The sequence below is a fragment of the Microtus ochrogaster genome, chromosome X (genome assembly GCF_000317375.1).
Source record: "Microtus ochrogaster isolate Prairie Vole_2 chromosome X, MicOch1.0, whole genome shotgun sequence".
In the NCBI taxonomy this organism is placed as follows: Eukaryota; Metazoa; Chordata; class Mammalia; order Rodentia; family Cricetidae; genus Microtus; species Microtus ochrogaster.
The window spans coordinates 52,378,523-52,396,126 of NC_022026.1; the positions used below are offsets into that span (position 1 = coordinate 52,378,523).

The following is a 17,604-nucleotide window of genomic DNA, read 5'->3' on the forward strand; positions in this document are numbered from 1 at the left end:
ATCGTGTCTCTCTGAGGCCTCTGCCCCCAAGAGGAGAGCTGTCGAGTCTCTGACCTCACTTCCTCTTCCTCCCAGCGTTCTGCTCCGTTCACTCCTCCCACCTACGTTCTAACCTATCAGGGCAAGCAGCTTCTTTATTTATTCAACCAATGACCTTCCTCCATCAGTTAATAAAGAAACTGCCTTGGCCCTTTGATAGGACAGAAAATTAGGTAGGTGGGGAAGACAGAACATAATGCTGGGAGGAAGAAGGCAGTGAGGCAGATGCCATGCCTCTCCTCTCCAGGTCAGCTGCCATGGAGCCAGCCACCAGGTCAGACATGCTGAATCTTTCCCGGTAAGCCATCACCTCGTGGTACTACACAGATTATTAGAAATGGGTTAATCAAGATGTGAGAGTTAGCCAATAAGAGGCTAGAACTAACGGGCCAGGCAGTGTTTAAAAGAATACAGTTTCTGTGTTATTATTTCTGAGGCTAAGCTAACCATGTGGGAGTCAGACGGGACGAAAAGCAGGCCTCTTCGCCTCATCTCTACACACACCTCCTAATAGTGCTATTCCCTATGAGATTATGGGGGCCAATTACATTCAAACTACCACATTCCACTCCCCTGCCCCCATATGCTTGTAACAATACCACAATGCAGGTCTCATTGAACGCGGCGCCAGCTTTGGGGGAAAATCGGTGCGGTGTCCTCACCAGCACAGCCGGGCCTACACACGAGCAACCATGTCTAAGGGACCTGCAGTCGGTATTGATCTTGGCACTACCTACTCGTGTGTGGGCGTCTTCCAGCACGGGAAGGTGGAGATTATTGCCAATGACCAGGGTAACTGAACCATGCCAAGCTATGTGGCTTTTACTGACACGGAACGATTGATTGGGGATGCTGCGAAGAATCAGGTTGCAATGAGCCCCACCAACACAGTCTTTGATGCCAAACGTCTGATCGGACGTAGGTTTGATGATGCCGTTGTACAGTCTGACATGAAGCACTGGCCCTTCATGGTGATGAACGATGCAGGCAGGCCCAAGGTCCAAGTAGAGTACAAAGGAGAGACAGAAACTTCCACCCAGAGGAGGTGTCCTCTATGGTTCTGACTAAGATGAAGGAGATCGCAGAAGCTTATATGGGGAAGATGGTTACCAATGCTGTGGTCACAGTGCCAGCCTACTTCAATGATTCTCAGCGGCAGGCAACAAAAGATGCTGGAACTATTGCTGGCCTCAATGTCCTTCGAATTATCAATGAGCCGACTGCTGCTGCTATTGCCTATGGGCTAGGTAAGAAGGTTGGAGCCGAAAGGAATGTGCTGATCTTTGACTTGGGAGGTAGTACTTTTGATGTGTCCATCCTCACGATTGAGGATGGAATTTTTGTAGTCAAATCAACAGCTGGAGACACCCACTTGGGTGGAGAAGACTTTGACAACAGGATGGTCAACCATTTCATTGCTGAGTTTAAACGAAAGCACAAGAAGGACATCAGTGAGAGCAAGAGAGCTGTCAGGTGTCTGCGTACTGCCTGTAAACCGGCAAAGTGCACCCTCTCCTCCAGCACCCAGGCCACTATTGAGATTGATTCTCTCTATGAGGGAATCGACTTCTATACCTCCATTACACGTGCTAGATTTGAAGAATTAAATGCTGCCTTGTTCCGGGGCACTCTGGACCCTGTAGAAAAGGCTCTTCGAGATGCCAAACTAGACAAGTCTCAGATCCATGATATTGTCCTGGTGGGTGGTTCTACCAGAATCCCCAAGATTCAGAGCTTCTGCAGGACTTCTTCAATGGAAAAGAGCTGAACAAGAGCATCAACCCTGATGAAGCTGTTGCTTATGGTGCAGCTGTCCAGGCAGCTATTCTATCTGGAGACAAGTCTGAGAATGTTCAGGATTTGCTGCTCTTGGATGTCACTCCTCTTTCCCGTGGTATTGAAACTGCTGGTGGAGTCATGACTATTCTCATCAAGTGCAATACCACCATCCCTACCAAGCAGACTCAGACTTTTACCACCTACTCTGATAACCAGCCGGGTGTGCTCATTCAGGTGTATGAAGGTGAACGAGCCATGACCAAGGATAACAACCTGCTTGGAAAGTTTGAACTTACAGGCATCCCTCCAGCACCCCGTGGTGTTCCCCAGATTGAAGTCACTTTTGACATTGATGCCAATGGCATCCTCAATGTTTCTGCTATAGATAAGAGCACAGGCAAGGAGAACAAGATCACCATCACCAATGACAAGGGCCTCTTGAGCAAGGAGGATATTGAGCGCATGGTTCAGGAAGCTAAGAAATACAAAGCTAAAGATGAAAAGCAGAGAGATAAGGTTTCCTCCAAGAATTCCCTGGAGTCTTACGCTTTCAACATGAAAGCAACAGTTGAAGATGAGAAACTTCAAGGAAAGATCAATGATGAGGACAAACAGAAGATCCTAGACTAGTGCAACGAGATCATCAGTTGGCTGGATAAGAACCAGACTGCAGAGAAGGAAGAATTTGAACACCAGCAGAAGGAACTGGAGAAAGTCTGCAACCCTATTATTACCAAGCTGTACCAGACTGCTGGTGGGATGCCTGGAGGAATGCCTGGCGGCTTCCCTGGTGGAGGAGCTCCTCCATCTGGTGGTGCTTCTTCAGGGCCCACCATTGAAGAGGTGGATTAAGTGAATCCAAGTAGAGGTGTAGCATTGTTCCACAGGGAAATATTTGAAGGACCCAAATTTAGCAAGTTACATGGCAGTTTCAAATTCAAACTGCTACAATAAATTTACTGGGCATTCTCAATACTTGAACATGGAACGTATACACAGACAGTGAAGTAAGCATTGCACTTTATAAGCACTGTATCCTAAGTGGAAAATGCAAGGTCTATAATAAAACAGGTGGAAAATGTGGAATGTCTAATAAAAATATTTAAATTGGCACCAAAAAAAATACCACAATGCAAAAATGCATTTAGTTCTACTTCAAAGTCTCCAAAGTCTATCACAATCTCAACAATGTTTAAAAGTCTGAAATTCAAAGTCTTTTCAGAGATTCATGCAATCTCTTAACTATATTCCCTGATAAAATAAAAAAGCAGATCACATACTTCCAACATATAATGGTGCAGGATATAAGGGATTTACACAGGAATCACCATTCCAAAATGTAGGGAAGGCAGCATAGTGAGAAAATACTGGACCAATGCAATACTTAAAACCAGCTGGGCAAACTCCAAACTCTGTATCTCCATGTCTGATGTCAAAATGCTCTTTAGATCTTCAACTCTTTTCAACTTTGCTGACTGCAACACATTTCTTTCTTTTGGGCTTGTTCCACTCCCTGTTAGCAGCTTTCCTTGGCAGGTATCCCATGGCTCTGGCATCTCTAACATCGTGGGTTATCCAAGGCAATCCAGGCTTCAAAGTCATAGCTTCATGCAAGGCCCTCGCTAGGCCTCCATTCAGGGACATCCCTGACACATGCCTGGTTTCAGCAGTTTTCCCTAATCTTGGGGGCAAATTCTGTAACCCATTTCTTCTATCCTTAACTTTAAAGCCATAACCCTGTGGCTGAATCTACCAAATTCTGCTGTTTACTGTGCCTTGAACACGCCCCCCTCATTCAATTACGTATTCACCAGATTCTGTCCTCCTCTGCCTAAGCTTGGCTGTCCTAGAACTGATCTCTAGACCAGGCTGACCTCAAACTCCAACAACCTCTTGCCTTTCCAGTGCTGGGATTAAGGGTGTGCCCCATCACAACTGGCTCTAAGCTTCTCTTTAGTTCCTTTTCACAGATTGGAAACTTGGCTCAGTAGAATCTTGTCCAGAGGTCACTACACCCTTATTCCATTTTTTAATATTTTTATCTCCTTGAACACAGAATTTAGTTCCACTTTCTGGTGCTCTTTTTCTCCTCAAATATTTTTCCTTGCTCAGCTTGCTCCTTTTCATTATAAATCTTCATCAGAGTTAGCACTAACAACTACACAACAGAGTCTATACTAGGCTGTTTTAAGATTTCCTTTGCTTATGGAATTAATACACAACACTTTAGCCTCAGGCAGAGTCTTCAGACAAGGGCAAAGGGCAGCTACTTTCTTCACCAAAACATCATAGGAATAATCTCCAGGAAATATACTAAAATTCTTCTCCTTTGCAACCTCTTGAGATAGTACCCTGCAGTCCAAATCATTATCAGGACCATTGTCTGTTGTGGAATATTTTTTTTAACATTGTAAAGTTTTGTCTTAGCTTATGACACATTTTGAGTCCATTGACATTACAAGATACGAATGACCAGTGATGATTGTTAATTCCTGTTATTTTTCTGTTGGTGGTGGTTTTGTGTGTCTATGTGTGTGTTTCACTTTTTTTGGGTTTTGCTGTTGTGAGATTATCTATTGCCTGTGTTTTTGTGGGTGTAACTAACTTGGTTGGGTTAGAGTTTTCCTTGTAGTACTTTCTTTAACTCTCGGTTTGTAAATAGGTATTGTTTAAATCTGGTTTTGTCATGGAGTATTATGTTTTATTCATCTATGGTGATTGAAAGTTTTGCTGGGTAAAGAAGCCTGGGCTGGTATCTGTGGTCTTTCAGACTATGTATGACATCTCTCCAGGTCCTTTTAGCTTTTAAAGTCTCCATAGAGAAGTTGGGTATAATTCTGATAGGTCTGCCTTTATATGTTACTTGATCTTTTTAGTTTGCAGCTTTAATATTCTTTCTTTATTCTGTATGTTTAGTGTTTTGATTATTGTGTGGTATGGGGAATTTATTTTACAGATACTTTGGCAGTCTGTATGCTTCTTGTACCTTTATAAGCATGTCCTTCTTTAGGTTAGAAAAATTTCTTCTATGATTTTGTTGAATATAATTTCTGGGCCTTTGAGCTGTGACTCTTCTCCTTCTTCTATTCCTATTATTCTTAGCTTTAGTCTTTTCATAGTGTCTCAAAATTCCTGAGTGTTTTGTGTTAGGAAGTTTTTAATTTTAAATATTTTTTGACTGATGAATCTGTTTCCTCTATCATATCTTCAATGCCTGATATTCTCTCCTCCATCTCTTATATTCTGTTGGTGATGTCTGCATTTATAGTTCCAGTTCATTTACCAAGATTTTCCATTTCTAGAATTCCGTGAGTTTATGTTTTCTTTATTACTTCTATTTCCATTTTCAGGCCTTGAACTGTTTCCTTCACCTGTTTAATATTTTTTTTGGCTTTCTTGGCATTCTTTAAAGGATTTATTGATTTCTTCCAATTTTTTGTTTGTCTTGTCCTCAATTGCTTTTAGGAATTTTTAAATTTCCTTTTTAAAGATCCATGTCATCTTTATAAAGTTATTTTTAAGGTCTTTTTCTTGTGTTTAAGCTGAGTTGGATTGTTCAGATCTTGCTGTTGTAGGATAGTTGGGTTCTGGTGGTGCCATATTGCCTTTTCTGTTATTGACTGTGTTCTTACACTAGTGTTTAGGCACATGTATTTGTGATGATTATACGTCTACTTGCTGATTCCTGCATTTGCCTTTGTTGGGTTTGTGTTTTGTTCCTTTGTTTCTGTTTCCTCTTTAGTTTTCTGGCCTCAGTAGACAAGGGTTCTGGTTACTAGCGAGTCTTCAGGTTCAGTAGGTGTGTCTAGTGGGGTTTAGGGGATCTTAGGTCTCTAGCTTTGTCGTGCCCTACCCATAAAGCCAAAGTCGTCTTCTGCAGTTGTAGGCCAAAATATGGAGGCCAGGGGAGGGGCTGCAGTCTGGGATTGTTGAGCAGACTTTTAGATGTGTTAGTTAACAGTGTGTGGTGTTTTACCTGAAATCCCTAGGACAAGACTGCCCTCTGGTAAAGTTGCCAGGGCTGTGGCTCAGAGTGTGAAACACAGGGAAGGGGTTGCTTGGGTCCCTATGACCAGCCTAACCCACAGTAAAACTGCCAGGGCTGTGGGTCAGAGTATGGAGCTCAAGGAAGAGGATGTTGAAGTCCCAAGGACCAGTCTGGCCTCTTGTAAAGGTGCTGAACCTGGAGTCCCTAGATCTTGCTTTCCTTACAGTAAAGCCCAAATCTTATTCCTAAATTGTAGGCCAGAATATAGAGTTCAGGGGAGGGCAAACAGTCTACAGATATGTAATTAAATAGTATCAGGTATGGACTCATCCAGTTACTCTCTGAAAGACAGTGTTGAGTAGAAAAATAAAATTGCTATTCATATTTTTTAAAAGGAAAATGCTGTTAATTTTTGTCTTATACCAGAAAAGACGTGAAAGCTGAATGAATATAAGTCCAAATTAAATTTCTGCATAGTGCATTGTGTTAAAGACTACTGAGGCTACAGATTAATTGTTTGAAAACTTATTTTGTGTTTATTTTTGATTAGCTGTCTTTGTATATGGAGTACATGCACATGGGTGTTGATCTTCATGGAGGCCAGAAGAGGGTGTCTGACCTTCAGGAACTGGAGTTACAGGTGACTGTGAACCACCAACATGGGAACTGAGAACGCCTGCAAGAACACTTACTACTCTTAGCTACTCACCTACCTCTCCAGCCCCTGCAGCTAAATTATTTCAAACGAGGAGCTGAATGTGTAAATAATAAAAAGAGTTGAGATTGAGGAAAAGGGAAATGACTTGATATAAATAGTAAAATTGAGCCCAAGTTAAAGTTAGAACTAAAGAAAAGTCTGAGCTGCTAAGTCCTGCACTGACTGCTGTTAATGGTGAAAGAAATGTGTTAAAGCCGAGGATAGATGGAAGCATATTCATTTCTTGGAGAGTGTAAGTCTCATGCTGAGCATAAGTTCTCTGTGTGATTATAAGGTGTTCAGTGTATAAGGTGGTGGTTCCTGGTCCCATCCTGAACAAACCCCTTGGAGAATCTGCCTTCTTCCCATAAGATTCATGATAGTTGTACTTGGAATGGTTGCCCCTTCTGTAAGCACCTCTAGGCGACGTAGAAGCAAGTGCCTCACCAGTTGAGTTAGCTTCCAGTCTTGGTGGCCCATTATCCATTCTTTATGCAGTAATAACCAAGGAAATTATTTTAGAATAGAAATGAGCCCTTGAATTCTGAATTGTATTTCGAGTTCAGTTCCTTTTTCATGATTGTTTATGATTTGACTCCTGATGAATTTTCTGGACTCTTGACCTACATTCACTTTCCAGCTTTTCAATTCGAGACATATGCATATATATATATACATACATATGTGTATATACATATGTATATGTACACACACAGACACACAGACACACCAGACACACAGACACACACAGACACACACAGACACACACAGACACACACACACACACACACACACACATTTAGATTGCCAAGCTCATTCCTGACTCAGAACTTTTGTACTTCTTGGATTTTCTACTTTGACTGTCTTCCCAGAGACCCTTCTAAAGCTGGCTCTCTTGCTTCATGTATCTTTTCAAATGCTGTCCCTGGCTACTTTGTATAAAACACCACCTTGTCTCACTCCTGACTTTGTTTTCCTCTATGCTTTATTGCTAGCTATTACCATGCCATTATTTGCTTTCTTATTTTTGTTCCTCCATGAGAGGTGTTTTTGTATTGGTCCATTAGAGAAGAATGAAGAGTGGTGTGTAATTGTAAGCCGATTTTGTTTTCTGCTGTTTTCTTCTCCATTTAAATACTTCATTCTGCTTGAGGTGAAAACTGGGGGCATCTCATAGCTTTTCTCCATACTCTGAGATAGCTAGAAAGTCCTCCAGACAGTTAATTAAAATGCCCCGTCCTATGCGATGCTCAGAATATGGGATTTATTCAGGGATAGTGCCTTTCTCTGCTTCCCTAACTATGTGTGACTAGTGGAAGTGGTTAAACAGAACGTTGGGGTCAACCTCTTCTTCTACTTGCTTTTCATTTCTTCGCCATTACTTAATGAAATGGAGGTCTTGGCTCTCCAGTGTTCAAGTGCAAGGAACCAGAGGAGGAAAGGAGAAGTAAATAGCACTTTTCCTTGATTAGTACTTTATGAAACTGGCTTAAACTTCTGGAGCTGACTGAAGATTTTAAGAATTGATTCTTTCCTCGGCACTTTTGTGGTTGGTAGCAATTGCTCCCATTGATCTGACTCTCTGCACAGCTTCCGTGATGAAGATAAATGCATCACTCTTCCAATTAATCCTCTATTCCTTTCTGAGCCCAGAGAGTGGCAGTAGCTACAGCTGAGCTCTGCTGAGTAGTTCATTCCTCTGGGAGTTCCTCTGAAACAAGACCTAAGTGAGATGGCTGTGGCTGCTTCCTTTAGTGAGGGGCAGTATGTGTCCTACAGGAAGCAGACCTTCTCCTTTAGAAACTCTGGGTCTAAATGGCCATGGGAACAGCCCTTTACCTAAACCTGCTTAGTTTGTGTGATATTACATCTGCAATGTAACTCTTGTACCTAAGACTTGGAGATCATTTCAGAAGAGGGGCAGAAAGATTGTAAGAGCCAGCAGAGGAACAGAGGCTTTACTGAGACTTTCTGTCTCTTTGTGATGTCAGAAGTTCCAAACTACTACTATTCTTGCATCTGAAATGGTGCCTGTGTTTGGATTTACTCATGCCTGTGTGCATGAATGTCAATACCACAGTGTGAGCTTGTATGTGAAGGTCAGAGGAGCTGGCCTTACCTTCTACTGTTTTGTGGAACAGGGTCTCTTATTCTGCTGCATATACCAGGCCTAATGGCTTGCAGACTTCCAAAAATTCTCCTGCTTCTGCCCCCATCCTGCCAGATGAGCACTAGAAGTACAGATGGCATTATTGGTGTCTGACTTTCCACAGCAAGTGCCTACCCACTGAGCCATCCTCCCAACTCTCGGTCCAACTACTCTTGATTGTCAAATGGCTCTGGAGTCCCAGATGGGAAAATACAGCTTGCTTAAATTGTATCTACAAAAACAAAAGAATAGAAATAATTTGGCCATTAAATGGATACCTTGGGGGAAAAGGTCTCACTTATTAGAATTTTCTTGGCAAAGCTTTAGCTTCTGAATCAGTCTGAAAGTCTCAGAATTTGCCACATCTCATAACACTTCCAACAGTGTTATATTGAGTGAAACAATGCATATTTTTCTTTGACAAAATAGTCAGTAGATCTATTTCATCTCTTATAGGAAGAGCTCAATCGTATTTTAAGCATCTTTTAAGGTCAGATGGGTAAAAGTGTTCTATTGATGGAGTTCCTATTTGGCTGCAGTGAAGTGCAGGTGCAAAACTTCTTCTGTTGATAAAACTGGGCCCTTTCTTGGTATATATCACAAATAATAGACAGGAAGCGGTCCAGTTATTTAGTTGACCATTACTCAGCTGTATTACCATTTCCCCTAATATTTGATGTAGATGTAATGTTTCTATTATGTTTGTGGCAGAATGGTTGCAAAGTTGAACCTTAATTTTTCACCCCTTCACACATCCTGTTCTCTGAGTACAAAGTTCTATTTCCTCACTTTTCTGAATGTGACATGGCTGCGTGCTTTGTTTTAAGCCAATAGAATGTGGTAGAACTTTCGAAGCCCAGAAATATGTTATGCAAATCTGTGAGGTTCCTGCCATCCTGAAAAGAAATTTGGCCTACCTTGCTGTAAGAGAGACAGTATACTGAGGAGAACTCTTTCCCCCATATTCAGCACTGTCCTGTAGTCTGACAGGAACAAGACAGGTGACAGTGCTCAGTTAAAACTAGAGTAACTATCAACCCAACCCAAAGTTGACTGAAAACTCACTGCATGGGTTCTGACAGCAATGATAGAAACATTGAGTAGTTAAGGTTGGATTTTGGCATGATGCTGTGTGCAACATTCGCTACCTGCTTGATAAAAGCCAAATTTTAAACTTTTACTTGCCGCAGAGAATCACATAGTGCTCCCTTGTGTGATTAATATTCCCTCTAATGTGAATTGGTGAACTACAAATGAACTACAAATATGTAATGTTTAGACATGAAGAGAGATCATCCTCAAAAGGGTTTAAAATACTCAACCTTTTCTTGAGGTTTTGCTATCTTTATATATTAATTTATTAGATTTTTCACTAATAATAAAATAAGAATGGTCTTTAGCCTTCAATATAGCAACCTTGAATAAATTACAAAGGATTCCACTTAGGCAGACATCACCTATATGACTGGTATTATCTACAGCCATGGTATCACTAGCAGCTTATAAAGTATCAATTCATTTTCTCTTCTGAATTGCTATGTTTGGACCACCTATATTTGTGGAGATCATTTGTGCATAGTTGAGGCATTAAAGTCTATGCTCTGGACTCATAGGTCTATTTTCAGGAGCCCATGGAGCCATAGTCACTATGATGAATATTCTTTATCTTTTTATCTAAGGAGAGTCAAGTGAGCATTGACTATCTTGGAATACAAAAATCTCCTTTTAACCTCATCCCTTCATGGGACCCAACAATTGGAAACAGCATTAAAAAATTATTATTTAACAATTCCATATATGTATATGATATATTTTGGGCATTTTCACCTACTGTTTCCCTTCCTCATTCCCCTCCCCCTCTCACTGTACCCTTTCTCCTTAACAAGCCCCCATCCTATCTTCATTTCTTCTTCTTAACAAGTCCCCATCCTATCTTCATGTTTTTTTTGGTGACCCAGTGCTTTTAATTATGTTTGCTTACATACGCATGGATGGGGTTTATTTATTGGACCACGGACACCTTACCAGTGGCTAAACTGTTAAAATAAATGACGTCCCCTCTTCTAACTCCCAGCAACCATTAACTGTTAGTATATTCTGGGGAAGTGTAGAGCTTTATAAAATCCTCCTTAATTCATGATGGGATGTTGACAGGCTCCAGTCTTATGCAGGCAATCATAGCTGCAGTGATTTCATGGGCACAATAACCATGTCATATGCAGAAGACACTGTGAAGCAACTTTCTAAATTGATGCTCTGAAACCTTTCTCCTATTTAGTCTTAGATACCCTTCTTGGTTGTATTTTAATCACATATGATCTAGCTATTAGTCCCTTAGCTCTTGTAAGTCCGTATGTCTGTCACCAAGCTATCATGTCGGATGACATTTGGTTGCACTTAGATATTTGAGCAAACATCTATTTAGATGGTTGCATAATGTTAATGTTGATTTTCAGTTTGTAATATGCTCTAAATATTTTTAGTTTTTAAAAGGAAAGCCCTTTAAGTAGTTTCCACATATTGTTTTAAAAGAGCAGCATTGATCAAATGAAATATTTATTCAAAATGGGTTAAAATAAATCAAAGTTAATATTACCTATAAAATATCACATCTGTATGTGATGTTTTCTATACACATTTTACATGCATTTAGATCGTGTTCTGCTAAAAAATTCAAGAATGCACCTTTTAAATTAACTCTTATTAAAATTAATCATTTGAATTAAATTAGAAGACCAGCTTTAAACATTTAACTTTTAAAGCAATATTATTCATATATTACTCATTGCATTTAAGATGTGACTATCACTTGATATGGTTTAATGAGAGGTCAATATATGTGAATTATTTAATTTCTTAGTGAAATATCTATCTAACCTCTTCAAATTGGACACATTACCCCTAATTTATTCCATATGTAGCCGACATTTAATGCTTGGCTCCATCTTTAGGGTAAATATAGGATACATCCACAAAGCCATGCCCATGTGTAGACGAGAGGATTAAAGCAGCAGCTAACCTCAAGCATCTGGTTTGCAGAAGCACATCTACCTAAGGCAATACAGACGCCATTAATTGTATTCTGTTATGAAGAAGTTATTGCTCAATCATTTCTTAGTCTACTCTTTTCCCAATTCTGTTGCCTCTCAAAGGGATTGTTCATATGTTTGGTCTGAGAAGAGAGAGAAGATATTATTCACTGCTTTACAATATTAATCTGATAAAGACTTTATTTCAGTGATATTTTTCCAATTTTTTTATTAATTCAATATCCCAAAGACAGTTTTTCCTCCCTCCTCTCCTCCCATTCCCTCTCATACCTCCTCTCTGCTCCCTCCATCCACTCCTCCTCCATTTCTGTTTGGAAAGGGGCAGGCCTCATATGGATATCAACAAAACATGGCATATCAAGTTGTAGTAGGACTAAGCACCTCCCCTTGTATTAAGGCTGGGCAAGGCAACCCAGAATAAGGAATACAGTCTCAGAAGTCAGCAAAATAGTCCGAGATAGCCCATGCCTCCACTTTTAGGAGTCTGATAAGAAGACTAAGCTACATAGCTGTCACATATATGCAGAGGGCCTAAGGTCAGTCCTCTTCAGGCTCTCTGGTTTTTGGTTCAGACACTGTGAGCTCCTATGAGCCCAGGTTAGTTGATCCATAGATTTTCTTTTGATGTCCTTAACCCTTCTGCCTCCTGCAATCCTTCCTCCCTCTCTTTCACAGGATTCCCTGAGCTCAGCCTAGTGTTTGACTGTGGGTCTCTTGATCCATTTCCATCAGTTGCTGTATTAAGCTTTTCTGATGACATTTGGGTTAGGCACCAATCTATGAGTCTAGCAGAATATCGTTGGGCATCATAACACTGACATTTTTATTTTCTCCCATCATGATTAGTTCTATTCTAGGTCTCCAGGTCATTCTCTGGGTTCCAGCCTTCCAGGCAGTGTCAGGCGTGGGCTCACTCTTGTGGCATGGGTCTCGGGGTGTAGGCAAACATTATTTCACTTGAATACTAAATTTCATTTTATGATTTGATGTCCTGAAAAATAGTAGATCTTTACAGTTATCATCTGACCATCTTCCCTTATATATAACCCAGTCACCTTAAGCAAACACTGTGAATCTACATACAATGGGAAACCATCACTTCTTCCGAATAAGGACTCTTTTATAGGTCCTTGACTCCTGGTAAATGACTCCATTAGCTAACCAAATGTGTGAGTTCGAACCCTGGCAGTCACCCTTTCAATATCTACAGTCCTCCCCCACTACCTATAGTTAATTGTAAAGGCTTATAAAGGTTAATTGGTAACTTGTATACTTTTCTCATAGTTAAGCCATCCAGGCCATTTCTTTTACTATATAGAGCAGTCATTGATGACATCTCTGGAGGAGACTTCTTCCTACCCTCTCGGTTTCTAGTCTCATAACCAGTTTCACTGTCCGATGCAGCTGCCACATATACCCTCTGATATGAATGTCAGTATATAGATATCAGCAGGTAGCTCCAGCATTTGGAATACCGCATTGAGGTACTTAGAGCAGAAAGATTCTCTGTGCTCTCTGTCTTTGTCTCTCTCTGGCTTCATTTCCCTCCAATTATTCTTTCTTTCAGTTGTATATTTTCCTTTTCAACAGGTAGCCCTCTTCCAGACAGATCTTTTGACTTATCTGTCCCCCTTCCTGTTTAAACTTCTTTTTCAAACCTTTTCCCAACCACCTACATTGTTTTTATATCTCTATACTAATGGCTGCAATCTTCATTTAGTATGTTGTCCTGGATATATTTTGTACTTAAAGAGTTACAGTATATTTTGTACAAAATATTGCATCTGTTTATCTGCCTTTCTCTTCTGCTCCACCAGGAGGATCCAGATGTGGTATCCCCTAACCAGCAGCATCAGTATCTTCAGAGAATTTTTTCTTAGAAATTCTAATTCTTGATCTTTCCCAGATCCAATGTTCTCTTAATGGGTCCCAGGCATTTGCACTTGGGGCATCTTGGGATAGGAGAGACTGGCTAGCCTTGATGGTATGCCCGGGTATGATATGGAAGAAGATGCATGAATACTGTGCGAAGATTGTTCTCCATGCCAACTTTGCATAAATATACTGTCAGCATAGAGTAAATCATGAAGTACTCCAAAATATTTCCATAATCTCATTAATTTGCTAAAGAAGCAAACTGCTACAAATTAGGAGCTTTAAATAATAACATGAATTTTCTTACAGGTTTAAAGGTTAGAAGTCTGCAATGAAGTATCACTGGGCAAAAATTAAGATATTGCCATTAAATTGAAAGGAAGCAGAAAAGCAATACAAAAATAAGAATGCAAGTCTGAGTTGATTCTGGAGGTTCTAAGGAAGAAACTGTTTCTGTACTTTTTACAGTGCTAAGAAATGACTATCATTCTTTGGTTCTGGGATTCTTCCTCAAACTTTAAAGCTAGCAAGAGCTGGTTGAGCTATTCTCATGATGCCTTCTCTTAGGTTCCGATTCTCCTGTTCCCCTCCTCTCTACTTCAGGACTGTATACATCAGACCTGCCTGGATAATGCAAACTGCTCTCTTTAGTTTTTAAAGTCCACAAAATAGCAGCCGTGCTTTCATTTGGCTGAGGAAGCTATAGTACGGATTAGTGGTCCTGCTGACCAATGGATACACTCCAGTCTTCACCCATGAATGTGTTCTTTTAAGGAGATCCAAGACTGGAACATTTCATAAGCCATATCTTTATAGGTCAGCCTCAGCTGTTGCCTTTGGGGGATCTCTGTGAGGGTGAGAAACGGGGAACATTCAAATAGGTAAGTCTGAGTGATGGGGAGACTCTTGCACAACAGTCATTATATAACTGCTTCTTTTCATGCCTGAAGATCAGGAGATCTACAGAACTTCTGCAGTCCCATCTTGCCTTTAAGGGATTTAGCACAAGATAGTGCAGCACTTTTTAATCCTTTCATATTGCTGAAGTGATCCCATTCATGCCCTTTATTCATACAAATCTGCATAGTAACACATGGGGATGAAAATAGAGCATAGGAATGTTTTATAAAGTCTGTGAATTTTAAATATTGAATATTACGAAATGACCACCTGGAAGCTTATAATACTTCTCAAATGCAAACTGTATCACCTTTGATAGGAAGGAATGACCATCCCCGCAGGGTCATTTGGGATCAGCATTGGTCAATATAGAAATGTATTCACGGATAGTAACATGATGAGGCAGAGTGAATTGCAACCTTAATACTCTTTAACTTATCCCTTAGTAATGGTTTTATCTGTTTACTAGAACCCTTCTGAATCTCTCTGTGGCTATGTATGTTCTTTATTTATAGAACTACTTATATAATATTCTTAAATATTAATCAAGTTGAATTTCTTCTGTACTTTAAATTCAATATTGAATTTTAAGAAGTAGAAATGAAAGACTTCTTCAGATATTTTAAAGGAGGGCAACCTTTATTAGGTACAAGCATCTGACATTTCTCACCATTTTTTCACATCAAAATAGAAAGACTGGGTAAATAGCACATTTTCCATTGAAAATAGCCAGATCGAAATTTCCTTTTAGTTTAAGCATGTTGAAGAGAGTAAGTATTGCAATTTTAATTGAAGTAAGATAATTTTGAGAGAATACTTGGCAAAGTTGGCATAAGATCCCCAATTCTTAACCATATATATTAAGATATTAAGACACCACACTATTTGTTCTGTTCCCAGGAATAACTTTTAAAATGTTTTAAAGCATATATTCATTATAAAAGTACTTAGTAAAATATTTTGTGTATATGTATAATCTATTTTCATCATACTCAAACTTTTTTGTCTGACTTTTACTCCCACCAATCCCTTTTCTTTTCCCAATTATCACATCTTTCTCCTTCTCTTCTTCTGCTCCTCCTCCTCCCCCTTCTCTTTCTTCTACTACTTCTCTTTCTTTCCCTCATCTTCCTCCTCCTTCTACTTCTCTTCCTTCTCTTCCTCCTCTTTCTTGTGACTCAATTTTGGCTTTATTACTTGCAGAAGTTTAGTAGCCATTGGCATTGTGGATTCAATTTGGTAGTATTATGTATTTGTAATAGCAACATATCAACCAACCAAAAGTCTAAGGGATGTTACCTTGAGTTCAATCCTTGTTGTCACTTGACTAAACAAAACAAAAATATCATACTTTAACTCCAAGCAGCCCAAGGCGAGGGAGGGAGGGAGGGAGGGAGGGAGAGAGAGAGAGAGAGAGAGAGAGAGAGAGAGAGAGAGAGAGAGAGAGAGAGAGAGAGACATTCCTATTGAGGAAGAGAGGGAGGAATAAATTCAGGCCTTAGAAACCCAGGACTGTCCTGTCAAGATAAAATCCAATGCTGAGAAAAGCCAGATATCTCCCTGCTAGGCCAAAGCCCATGAGTAGACTAAGAATCTGGAATTTTCTTAAGACTGGTGAGAATGAGAAACTGCCTCTAACACCCCTTCTCCAAGCTAAGTGATAGAGAAGAGTGGTGCATGATTCTTACTGCCAAGGTCAGTAAAGGAAATCTAACACAAGGCTTTGCCTCAAATCCCAGTGCTAGGCCCTGTAGATGGAGGCTGCTTGTTTATTTCCTGGCTGCCCAGACCCAAAATAATCACACAGAAACTATATTAATTACAATACTGCTTGGCCAATAGCTTAGGCTTCCTATTAACTAACTCTTACATCTTAAATTAACCCATTCCTACTATTTTATATTTACCGAGAGGCTTCTGGTTTACCGGCAAGGTTCTGGCGCATCTGTCACCTTCAGCAGCTACATGGCGTCTCCCTGACTCTGCCTTCTTTCTCTCTACATCTCTGTTTGGATTTTCCGCCAGGCTTTACTCTGCCAAGCCACTGGCTGAAAGCAACTTCTTTATTAACCAATGACAATAAAACATATTCACAGTATATAGAGGGGAATCCCACATTAAGGCCCATTATGGCAAGAACAGGCATCCAGTATAATTTGAAAACCACAGATACAAGCCAAGGCTCAGAGATTTCCTGACCAGCCCTAGAATTAGGCCTAGCCTTGTGCACTGTAGGTTAAGGGTGGACTCAGGTTTCACTCTGTGTCATATCTTCTATCCTTGAAGAGAACCTGGAAAACTCCCATCCCTCCTGATATATAATACAGGCTCCTGTAGCTGGAAGAATGAGGTGCAACCCAGCTAATCATGAGCTTTGGTAGCCTGGCTTGCTACACCACGTTTCCCAATCCAGGGCACTACAGTTATTGCTTGCAGCATAGGAGCCAAGGTTTGCAACCAGAGTTCTAAGTCAACTGCTGTACCAGGCAAAAACCTGTACTCTTAATACAACAGACTCAAAATCAGCTGCCTCACTGACAACTCTCGCATAGGCTTCCATGTGCCCCTGAAGTTGTGGTTGTGAGATTAAGAGATAAATCTAGTTTAATATCAGTCTACATGGACAAGGTTCTGCCTTTACCAACACTACTATGATATCAGGCAGTATAGCATGGTACACAGTTCCTGCTGAATGGGGGTAGGATTGAATCACAAGCCTAGGACTTCACCTTAGAGTTTAATTCTAGGCTGGTAAAACCTAAAACTGGTCATATACTAGCATCCCTATACCTAGCCATGTCAAGTCATGGAGTTCTGAAATAAGTCTAGTATATAGACTTTGATTCTAGCTAGTATCACCTAGCATTACTGGCTGAAGTGGACTTGTCATAAGGTACTGAAGTCTTGTATAGGTGTTATCTCTGTGTGTATACATCTTGATTGTGCTCGGTGAGCACAGACATGCCATAGGAACTGGGGACTAGTTCTCTGGTAGTAATTTCCCAAATCCTTCAGTGTCTGACTACAGGCCAGTAACTGAAGATGAATGAGACATGCATGCTCACCCTGGCCCTGGGAAGAGACTGTGGGCTCAGGCTCACTCTTTCTAGGCACCGTCCCCCTTTTG

General features: G+C 40.4%; 1 pseudogene; it reads left to right on the top strand.

The window, feature by feature from the left end:
* Positions 1–716: 716 nt before the first annotated feature.
* LOC101984199 lies at positions 717–2,801 on the top strand (annotated as a pseudogene).
* The last annotated feature ends 14,803 nt before the right edge of the window (positions 2,802–17,604 follow it).